The sequence below is a fragment of the Pelophylax lessonae genome (assembly GCF_965119305.1).
Source record: "Pelophylax lessonae genome assembly, chromosome: 1".
Taxonomy (NCBI): domain Eukaryota; kingdom Metazoa; phylum Chordata; class Amphibia; order Anura; family Ranidae; genus Pelophylax; species Pelophylax lessonae.
In genome coordinates, this window is record NC_138768.1 from 710,737,715 (window position 1) to 710,749,789 (window position 12,075).

Consider the following 12,075-nt stretch of genomic DNA (forward strand, 5'->3'; position numbering starts at 1 on the left):
ATTATGACAAATCATCAAGGAAAAGCATAGACCATAACCCAACAGTGGTCAAGGTTGGTGGCAGTTATGCCTCGTACACACGTTCAGATAATCAGACGACTTACCGTTCGCATTTTGTTGCATGATACTAATATCGAATTCAACAATTCATGCTAAACGTATGATTTTTTTCATACAGTTCTGGAAAAGCTTCCTGTTTGTGTAGCTACGTATCGAAAGTGATGTCATATACGTGTGAATATCTGATCATGTGTATGAGGCATTAACATCATGCATGGTCTTTGTCTATCGATTTTTAGCAAACGCATTCTGTACTGATTAAAAGATTGTTGTTTGCTAGGCTATCATACGAGAAAAGTTTTCGTGTTTGTCCCTATGGATATTATTAGACGAACTGTCATGATTGGCTGTCGAAAACTGTGTACTAACGATCAGATTATCATACGATTAATTTGAAAACTATTTTTGATTTTATTATCTGATCGTGTATACGAGGCATTAGGCAGATTTGTACTACAGACAAACATTCATAGCAGACAGAAGAAAAGAAGAACTGTAATAAAAACTGAGGATAAGGGCAGGTGGAGGACATACAACTAGAGGAACCAGAAATCAGGGTGAGGTCTAAACTAGGATAAATTTTCAAGATAAATGAATCAGCATTCATATGAACACAGGATACACAATTTTTCATGGAAACATTTGCATGGGCACTAGTCTTTGTTTTGATTTAAATGCATTGTAAATATAGAATAAAACATGACTCATACTGTCTTTAGATCATTCATGTATGGAGCTCCAACACTTTGACACAGTTGGTTCTGTCAAAGGTATGTTTACATCACATAGTTTTCTATTTATGGCAGTGGACACTAGAAAACATAAGTACCCATCTGGGTCAGCAATGAAGGTTTGGGAGGTAAGAAAATCTCCCAACTGAGCGCCATGTGTTCTTTATTAATTTATTGGTATGTAAACAGGTCAACTGGTTTCATATTTACTGTCTAGCAACAAAAAAGTGGGCTAATGGGAATTACTTTTTTAAGGCAATGTCGTATTTTAGGAAGACACCTCTTTGGCAGTTTTAGGCTAGGCTGAACTAACTAAAAGTTTGCTTCTTTTCTCTGCCCATTGATTGCAGTTTGACTCTAGTGCTGTAATCACCAAATTCAAGGCATAATGAATATTAAGATGTTCACTCATCTTCAGAGATAAATCATCAATAAGTTAAAGTTACAAGCAGTATTATTGGCTTCTTAAAAATTATAGTTAGATAAATAGTACAGAAATCAACTTGCTTGAGTGTGCACTTTGTAGGACATGTTATGATTATTTTATACAGGATGCCCCAGGACATTTAAGCTTTTCACCTTACACAATATAATAAAGATTTGCTCTGTATACACAATTTTATTATTCACAGTGTCTCCCAGAATGCTCACAGGCAGTAATAATTATTACATATTTATTGTTGATGCAGTAAAGCACAGGTGCAATGATAGTATTCCTCCACCTAACAATGTGGGAGTCTTACCCCAAGAGGTCTTTGCCTTTCTCCGCTCTTGCAATAAATATGAAATAATCATTGCTAATCATAAATTCATGTGTGGCAACTGCTGTTCAGAGAATGTCTGCCAGCTTATTTGTAGCATTGCAGCAATCAGCCTGTTTCTAGATCATGGTTCGGCAGACAAAATGGTGTGCTGACACCTAACATATTATAGAGAAACTGCAAAACAAAAGTTATATGTACATAACTATATAAAACAAACATTGGAGTGATAATAATATAATAAGAAACTACAAAAAAGATAATTTACAGTCTTGGCAAATCACTATATCCTCCTCATATGCACCTCCACTGTTCAAAGCATGCAAGAAACTTTCACCATAGTGTGTAAACATGTACACCTTTCCTCTCTTAAAGTGGTTGTAAACTCACATTTTTTTTTCACCCTGCAAGAGAAAGACATAATGAGCTAGTATACATCGCATACTAGCTCATTATGCAATACTTACCTTAGAACGAGCCCCCGCCGTGCCGCTCACTCACCTCTATGACGGGCGACATGTCCAGTCGCCCGTCTTCCGGGATCGCGGCATCCGGCCATCTGATTCAGATGGCCGGAGCCACGGTGACGTCACTCCCGCGCACGCGCGCGAGAGCCGACAGTCACGGCATGGGTCTCTGAAGGAACGGCACGAGCGGCTGTTCCTTCAGAGCGCATGCGCCAGTGATGTCACTGGCTGCATGTAAGGTAAATATCTCCTAAACGGTACATGTTTAGGAGATATTTACAGTACCTATAGGTAAGCCTTATCATAGGCTTACCTATAGGTACAAGTTGTAGAGGAGGGTTTACTTCCTCTTTAAATGGAGAATAGAGCATCTGCTATGATCTGATACTATTCCATTCAAAGTGGGGGAAGTGAATATTTTACCTTGCTCCCTCATCTCTCCACATCTTAGTTCACCACCCATTATCAGTTTGATGTCAGCACACTCAAGCCGAGTAGAACAAATCAGTTTTTTGCTGCTCAGTTTAAATATAAGAAATCAAGAATAAATTGCTGTGTAGATTAAGCCCATCTAAAGAAGTAAATTTTGCTGCCATCAGGGAAGTGAATAAAGGGAACTACAGGCTAATTTACATTCAAATATTTAGGGGCATATTTATAAGGCAGTGAACATCACATTCACCAAACAGTTACTACAACTGCAATGAATGATTGGGGTATGTCCCATTCACTGCTTTGATGTAAAAATCCATTTCCCTGAACCTGTACTTTTTTTAAGTGAAAAACAGTTATAATCAAAAAGATCTCTTTAGTAAATCTAAATCAATGTTTGTAAACTAACAGGAATTCAAGATTTCCTTTAGTAAAATTGGATTTTTTAGAGAAGCAATGGTTCCTCAAGATGCCATAAATGGTACACCTTAAAAAGAAAAGTTCTCCTTTTTTGTCGTGTTGCAGATTGCATGTTTTTTATGGTACATTTTGATGCTTTTTTCATATGTTTTTTTCACGTTGAAAAATGTGTGTTTGCTTCTGTGTTTGGTGTGCTGTTAACCATTAATGGCACCAAAAGCACAAATATTTAATTTTAGGTATATAAAAGTGGCCACACACTATACAATCTGATTGTACAATCTCTGTGTAATTTCCTTTAGATTTACCAAAACCATTTTACAGGAGGACACACCATCTATCCAATTATGCTGTATCCAATCAGGCAAGCCCTTGTATTACATAGTTGATAGTACATCAAAATTAGATTTTACAATCAGATTGTATAGTGTATGGTGAGCTTTACAGAACCCAGGACACACTTCTCCTGTTTTCATTATTACAGCTCTATCCACATAGGCTGTTATCTGATTGCTCAGCTCCTGCACACTCTGCCAAATGAACAATCTGTGGCCGGGTATTTAGTGAGAACAGTATTCACTGACTGCATGCACCTGATGAGGGCTGGTAGTGATCTTCTGGAGTAGGTGGGTACAGTAGATGATACAGGATGTGTGCTAATGAGGTCAGCTGCTAAACTCCTTCCTGTGTCAAGTCCCAAGATCTTTCAAGGAAGTAATGAAGAAGTTTTTTTTTTTTTTATACAGCCAGCTGGACACAGAGGTAAGGAGTATGTAAGATAAATAGAAAACTTTATTTCTGCAAAAGTACACTGAAGGTCTACTGGTAAAAAGGGAAGCTGGTTGTTAGAAAAAAACAAGAGGTGAACTTATCCTTTAAGAAGGTCATGCCATTATTATGAGCATACATTCTCTTAACGAGTTCAATCATGGCTCACTGTGTACTACAAGGATGTCCAAAGGTATGGAACACCATATAAGCTTTTTTTCTTTTTTTTTTTTCTTCGTTATACTTGGTATTTTAAAATATAATTTTGGAAACTTCAAGATATGTCAGTTTTTCACACAAAAAAAAAAATAACAAAGAATTCCAGGCATGTCAAGATTTACATATACCACATGTGGCTGATGCCCTTGGAGACTGGAAATCACTGTAGCAGACACAACTACTCCAATGATCTCTACTATATTCCAGGTATTGTGTTTAGTTATGTATATTATATATATATATATATATATATATATATATACACATAAAAAGTACAGTAAAACTGCAGGAAAGGGCACTGGGGGGCAATCTAATGTGAATTTATTTTATTTTGCAATGTATCAGTGTGTTTGGTGTGTTTTACTTTTGAATTTGCCACCGGTTCGACCCCCCTGTGAGCGTCACGTCGCAGGAGACGGAAAACGGAGCCACACAGAGCATCGGGAGGAAGTTCCGCCGCCGCACACCGCTGGGATACATCGCTGGATCCTGGTGACAAGGTAAGTAACCCCTCTACCAGGATCCAGCGATGCTTCTGGCGGTACCCCGAGTGTGGCTTGGGGTTACCGCTTTTGGCACTGAAATGTAACCCCGAGCCACACTCGGTAATACTGCTAGGAAGGTTAATGAAGTTCTTTTTTTATGCGAGCAATGGCTTGATGAGTTTTGCTCTGCCAATCAGAGCGTTCTCAAAAGCTTTTGCTCGCACGTACCACGTCACATCCGGTTAATGGTTGAAGGAATGGTTGGCGTCCAGCTCCAGGAAGTGAAAGCTTGATATTGATTTAAACGCTGTAAGTGCATTTTAATTTGCTTTAATAAAAAGTATAGATTTACTGCACAATGAGGATTCTCTCTTTTTAATGATTCCATATGGGAAGTTCGTTACTTGGCTGTTAAAGTTTATTGGAGGCTGCTGAAAGTCCTGGACTGTAGGATAGGAGTGGTGATCGTTGCTGTGTGCCCGGTACCCATCTGCTATCCAGTCAATTGAGGAAGGATTGTTGACAAAGCTTATATCCCCTATTTGTCTGGTGAGTAGGGGACTCAGAGGGGAGCACCCGGACACAACATCAAGCACTGAGCACTTTTGGCTGTCTCCTGTCAGCAATGTGTGTCATCTGGCAAGCACATAGCACTTTTTAGTAAAGAGGATCAATTTATTGAGCACTGAGCACTGGACACTTTATATTGAATAGATTGGCTTTATTATATCTTTATTTTCACATTGAAAGAAGAATATCCTGTTATTATGGAATGGCAGGCCTGGACTGGCCATAGGGCAGACCGGGCATATTCCCGGTCTGAGACATGGCCAGGGCCGGCACTACCAAACACGGCAGCTGCCTAGGGCTTACCTACTCTCCTCTGGGAGGGGAGGGCACCTGGAGCTTCTCAGTGTGTCTCTTCCTCTACCTGGCTGTCTACGATTGGCCCTGTCTGAGTCCGGGACTTGGGAGAAGAGCTCCACGGTGGCCGCCTCCTCCTTCACCTCATCCCCCTGACCCCGCCCCCTAAAGAGGCGAGAAGCAGCAGGCGCAGCGTACTCAGAGCATGGACGGCTCCAACTTCCTCTTCGCTCTAACCTGAGGCCCAGACCTGGAGGACAGACTGATTGCGGGCACAGAGCTGTAACAGAGGACAGGCAGGAAACGCAGGCTGCTGCGGGAGCCAGTGGAACTGGACGGATCAAACAGCCAGACTGGCATCATGGCAGGAAGGTACTGTCCGTCATCATACACATACCTGGCCAGCACATCTTCAGACAGACTGGGACAATGTAACACAGGAGGAACTGCAGATAGGGACAGGGCTAGGGGTCTCTCTCATCACCCACCTCACTCCTCTTCTCTCTCTCAGCCCTCCTCCTCCCCCCTTTTCCCCATTCTCCTCCCCCCCTCATCTCCTCCTCTCCCCCCTCCCCCTCTCCCCCTCCTCCTCTCCCCCCTCCTCCTTCTCTCACCCCTCATCCTCCTCCTCTCCCCCCCTCTCCTCCCCCTCTCCTCCTCTCCCCCCTCCTCCTCCTCCTCTCCCCCTGCTTCTTTCCCCCTCCTCCTCTCTCTCTCTCCTCCTCTCCCCCCTTCCTCCTCCCCCCCTCCTCCTTCCTCCTCTCCCCCTCCTCCTTACTCCTCTCCCACCTCCTCCTTACTCCTCTCCCACCTCCTCCTCCTCTCCCCCCTCCTCTTCCTTCCCACCTCTTCCTCCCCCTTCTCTCCCCCTCTCCTCCTCCTCTCCCTCCTCCTCTCCCCCCTCCTCCTCTTCCTCCTCTCCCCTCCCTCCTCCTCTCCCCTCCTCCTCCTTTCCCCCCCTCCTCCTCCTCTCCTCCCCTCCTCCTCCTCTCCCCCCTCCTCCTCTTCCCCTCTACCTCCTCCTCTTACCTCTTCTCCTCCTCTTCCCCCCTCATTCTCCTCTCCCCCCTCATCCTCCTCTTCCCCCCCTCCTCCTCTCCCCCCCCCTCTGCCGCCCAAAGCTGAAGAAATAGGTGGAATGGCGATGAGATTGGTTTTTGTTAATTGTCTGATCTGATGCCACTGCCAGCCTATTTGCAGAAGAAATCCTTATCGTTCCTCATTTTTTGATCATGTGTCATGATGCCATTGGTTTTGGTAATTGTCTGACTCTGATGCCAGCCTATTTGCAGAATAAATCCTGATTTGAATAAAATATTTGCTGCCAGTGCCAGCCTACCAGGGGCTGATCTGAGGTGTGAAGGTGCAGGAATTGGGCTGATCTGAGGTGTGAAGGTGCAGGAATTGGGCTGATCTGAGGTGTGAAGGTGCAGGAATTGGGACTGATCTGAGGTGTGAAGGTGCAGGAATTAGGGTGATCTGAGGTGTGAAGGTGCAGGAATTGGGGTGATCTGAGGTGTGATAGTGCAGGAATTGGGGTGATCTGAGGTGTGATAGTGCAGGAATTGGGGATGATCTGAGGTGTGATGGTGCAGGAATTGGGACTGATATGAGGTGTGATGGTGCAGGAATTGGGGTGATCTGAGGTGTGATAGTGTAAGAATTGGGGTGATCTGAGGTGTGAATGTGCAGGAATTGGGGCTGATCTGAGGTGTGATAGTGCAGGAATTGGGGTGATCTGACGTGTGAAGGTGCAGGAATTGGGGTTGATCTGATTTGTGAAGGTGCAAAGCTCACTTGATTTCTTACTATTATTCAAGCGGTTTACAGCAGTTACTTTATATGAAGTTGACAGTTGTTTTTTTTTTTTTTTAAAAACATTTTATTGAAGTTCAACTCTTTACAACGAAAATAAACAGCATGACCACATATGAAAAGTACAAGGGGTATTGTGCGTACAACATGGTACTTCATAATACATAACAGTCACAACAGTAACCCTGAGAAGATGCTTGAGGAACTACACAGAAAGTAAGGGGTGGAAGAGGTATGGATGACTTTGGTGTGGATGTTTCCAATTTTCTTTATAAGGTGTGGGGAAAAGGGGGGAGGGGGGGAAGGGGGGGAGGTGATAAGAAGGGGGGAGAAGAGGGGAGATAGGTTCGAGGGGAAGGAGGAATGGGGGGAAAAGGGTGGGAGCGAGGAGGAGGGAGAGTGGGGGTGGGGGGGGGAGCTAGGCACATCAATGTGTAAAACCAGTAAAAGCGGTATCGGTGGGTTCAATGCCCACCGCAAGAGACGTACAGATAAATACATTAAGCAAGAAACATTGCAGGCCACCGTCTCATCTACCCCATTTGGCAATAGTACCAGGGATCACCTACCTTTATGTTGGCGAAGGGTGATGACGCACGGCTCTCATGTAGGTAAATGCGTGTGGGAGAGAGGAGCGTTATCAGCCTAAATAAACAGGTGAACCGTCAAACATTCAGTGTCGTGGTATTCTGGGTCAGGTCAATTCATGGAAGGGAGTGCTGTCCCCCAGGAGGGGGGAAGGCGGACCATTTTCTGAGTAAGCGGGTATGTCCATTAGAGGAGGGATGTTGTATGCCCACCAATTCTCTATCCCTGAGGAGGGATAAGTCATTATGCAATTCATGGATGGTGGGAGGTTTGGTGTCCATCCAATGTTTTAGTATTAGTCTGCGCGTCACCATGAGGCAGGTTATTATCCAATGTTTGTAGTCCAGTAGAGGTTTCCTAGAGTGTTTGGGTAGTGGTAGTGTTTGTAAGGAGAGGTCACCAAACAATAGGAGGTATATGTCTTTCGGTAGCGAAATCCCCGTAAATCTGGCTATGTATCTCAGTACTTTGTCACAGAGGAAGGATATAGAAGGACATTGCCAGAATTTGTGAAGCAGAGAGGGGAACCGTAACTTGCACAGCGTGCAGAAGTGGTGGGAGATGTCTGAAGACCATCTGATATGGGGGAGGTATGCCCGGTGCATGATTTTGAATTGTTGCTCCCTCCAAAACTCGTTGGTGATGAAGCGACGGGTAGTTAGGTATCCTGACAGGATGCGGAGATGAGCAGTGTCGGATTGAAGCTGGTCATTCCATGCCCTAGCAATCTGGGTAGAGGTCCCCTGATAGAGTTCAGAGTGCAATGGTTTGTATATATGTGATATTTTGTGCTTGCCCTGTTGTATCCAAGTATCCAAGACAGAAATTTGGAAGCGGTTTAACGGCATGTGGCAGAGAGAATCCACAAAGCTTACACGTTGATGAAAGTATAAAAAGTGGTCAGACGGGAGGTTGAACTTTTCCATGAATGTTGCAAAGGGGAGAGGTTTACCAGTTTGCATATCATACAACTGCACAAATTTTGTGATCCCTCGCTTTGACCAATGCTCATAAGCTGGGCACTGCTGGGCCTGTGAGAACATGGGATGGTTACGAATAGGTAGATATCTGGAGAGTCGCTGGGACAACTTAAAGCGCTTTCTCAGTTCTCTCCACGCCATTACAGTGTCTCTGAGTAAAAGATTGTGTCTCAGAGACACAGGGAAGTCAGCGATCCCACAGTGCAGCAGCGCTGCTAGATCATAAGGGGCAGCCAACTGCGATTCCAGGGAGAAGTTGGTGTATCTCGATTCGCAGCTCAACCAATCCATACACGACCGTAACAAGCAAACCACATTGTATATGCGGGTGTTCGGAAGATCCACGCCCCCCTCTCGGGTAGATAAGTGCAGCTTAGACATTGAGATCCTAGCCCGTTTCCCTTTCCACAAGAAGAGAGAAACTGCTCTATGTAACCATTTGATATCAGTGTGTTTTAGTAGAAGTGGTATAGTTTGAAGGGGGTAAAGCAATTTTGGGAAGGTGGCCAATTTTGTACAGGTGGCACCTGCCCCTGAATGAGAGGGGGAGATCTGCCCAGTTCTTCAATTCGGCTATCATTTTGTCTATAACAGGGGTAAAATTTAGCCTGTACAAAGAGGACGGGAAGGGCCCTATTTTAATTCCCAAATATGTAATGTGGCTGGTGTTAATACGAAGTGTAGAGGAAGACGCCCACTGCGGGGATTGCGTGGTATTCAGCAGGAGTACCTCACTTTTGGTGAAGTTGATGCGGAGGCCCGAGCACCGTCAGTATTCTGCAAAGATTTGTTGTATAATAGGTAGGTCGTGGCCAGGGTCTGCTGTAAATATCAACACATCGTCTGCGAACATAGCTGTGCGCAGTTCTTCCAGTCCCACCTCTATGCCCCGGAGCTCAGGGTGCATCAGCATAAACCTTGACAGAGGTTCCAGGGCCAGGTTGAACAGCAGGGGTGACAGCGGGCATCCCTGCCTAGTGCCCTTATATAATTTAAAGGGTTGTGAAGCGTGCCCGGCCACTATCACTTGAGCTGCGGGGGAGGCGTACATGGTCCTGATCATGTGTAGGAAGGGACCAGAGAAGCCGAAGCAGGTTAATACTTTGTCTAACCATTGGATGTTAACATTATCGAAGGCCTTTTCGGCGTCGAGGGTGATAATGGCTGCCTGGTTAGCGGGGTTCAGTCTTGAGGCCTCAAGTGCTAGCAAGAGCTTCCTTATATTTCCTTATATTGGATGTGGCTGACCGACCTTTTGTAAATTATGCTTGAGCCGGATGTATAAGCGTGGGTAAAATGGAAGCCATTTTGGAAAGCAGTTTGGAATCTATGTTCAATAAAGATATGGGTCTATACGGTCTCTGGGGTCCTTACCCTTTTTATATATCAGCTTGATATGAGCTTGGTAACCAGTGGGCAGATAGGGGTGTCCGGTCAAGATGTGGTGGAAAACTGACTGCACGGTGGGAGCAACCTGGTCTATTGCCAGTTTGTAAAACTCCGGGGTGTAGCCATCAGGCCCAGGAGATTTTCCGGGTGATAGCCCTTGTATGGTTTTGAGTACCTCCTCCAGGGTTATCGGATGGCCAATTGCTCAGTGGTTACTTTGGGGAGGTCAGTCGAGGACAGCCAGCGTGAGGCCACGGCTTCGTCGCAGGGTTCGTGGCTATACAGGGAAGTGTAAAAGTCTGCAAATACCCTATTGATGTCTGAAGGGGAGTCTACCAGTTTGCCTTCCGAGTCTCTAAGAGAGGTGACGTGTGTGGGTGTGAAGGGGCCCCGGCATAGGGAAGCTAGCAGTCTTCCTGGCTTGTTCCCAAAGGAATGGTATTTCCACTCCTGCTGGGATTTATAGAGGCATTCCCTGGTGTCGGCCCATGTGTCGAAAGCCTCCTTTGCTTTTCGCCATGCTTCCCTGTGGACACAGGGTCGCCTGAGCATCCCTCAGAGAGGTGCTGGCTGTCATGTAGGCTTTTGCAATGCATTTCTTGTAGGCCAACGCGTATGAAATGATGCGGCCCCGGAGGACTGCTTTGCCCGTTTCCCATAACAGGGTAGGGGATACAGAGGAGGAGGCATTGGTGTCAACGAATTCTGTCCATGCATCGCGAATTAGCGTAGCCACCCCCGGATCCCTGGCAAGGTATGAGGGGAATCGCCAGTGTTTAAAGGAAGGTGCCTGGGCAAATATGGAAATGTCTATAGAGACGGGGGCGTGGTCCGAGATGGCAATGTCATGTATTTTAGGTGAACTAGTGTACGGGAGCAATTTGCCATTCGTCAGTGTATAATCAATCCACGAAAGTGTACGGTGTGGGTGGGAGAAAAAAGTGAATTCCCTGCCCGTGGGGTTTGACAGACGCCAGGCGTCAGTCAAATGTAGACTTTCCGTCATGTGTAGCAACAAGGGGGAGTGATAGTGGCGTGAAGCGGGTGAGGAGCCTATCGCTTGGGACCTGTCTTCAGACGGGGACATAAGCTGGTTGAAGTCACCTGCCACCAGCAATGGCAAGTGCAGAAAGGGGGCCAAGTCGTGGGACAGTGTCTGGAAAAAAGTCGCCGAGGGAGTGGTAGGGGCGTACACCCCAGCCACTACCCATTCTTGGTGAGAGTCGGTGAGATGCAGAAGAGCTATTCGCCCTTCCTTGTCAAAATGGGTGGATTTGATTGTGGCAGGATAATTCTTGTGAACTATGATCAATACACCCGATTTACCTTTAACTGCCGGTGAACCATACACCTGCCCTACCCAGAGTTTTTTCATCCTATGGAAGTCCCTTTCCTCCAAATGGGATTCTTGCAATATGGCTATGTCCGCCCGTAGACGCTTCAAGTGTCTAAGGACGGCCATCCGCTTATGAGGCGACCTGAGACCCTTAACGTTCCATGAGATTATGGTCATGGGGGATCATATGGGTAGGATTGAGCTGCGAAGTAGTACAGAGCAACAAGGGGAGTGAGACGGTGCCACGTGTAGTACACAAAAGTAGGCGAAGGGCCTGTGCACCTTGAGAATGATTTAGCTGGACCTAGAGTAAAGGTGGGTGCAAGGAGGGGATAACAAGACCCAACTGGGGTCAGAGGAAGGAGGTAAGGGGTGTAAAACCAGAAGCATGTGGACTTCACTTTTTTCCTCATGTAGGGAGACATGCTTATGGACAGCGTTACCGGAATCTCTATGATCTGCGTCCGGTTCAAATATGAAGCGCATGGGTTTGATCGACCGCTTAGTGCGGGTGGAAGCGTTGATCATAGGCGCCAAGGACAAGGCCAAGGCCTGGATAACTGTAAGGCTGTGCATTACCATAACATAAGGGAGCAGATAGCATCAAACCAGATAACATAACATATCACCATAGGTGAACGTAATAACATAATGAAGGCAACATAGAAAACATACGACCTCTCGTAGATCTGCCAGGGTGGCCGTAGTCGCACAGTTCCGTGTAGTGTTGAGCACAGAAAGAAGTAGTGCTGAGAACTTA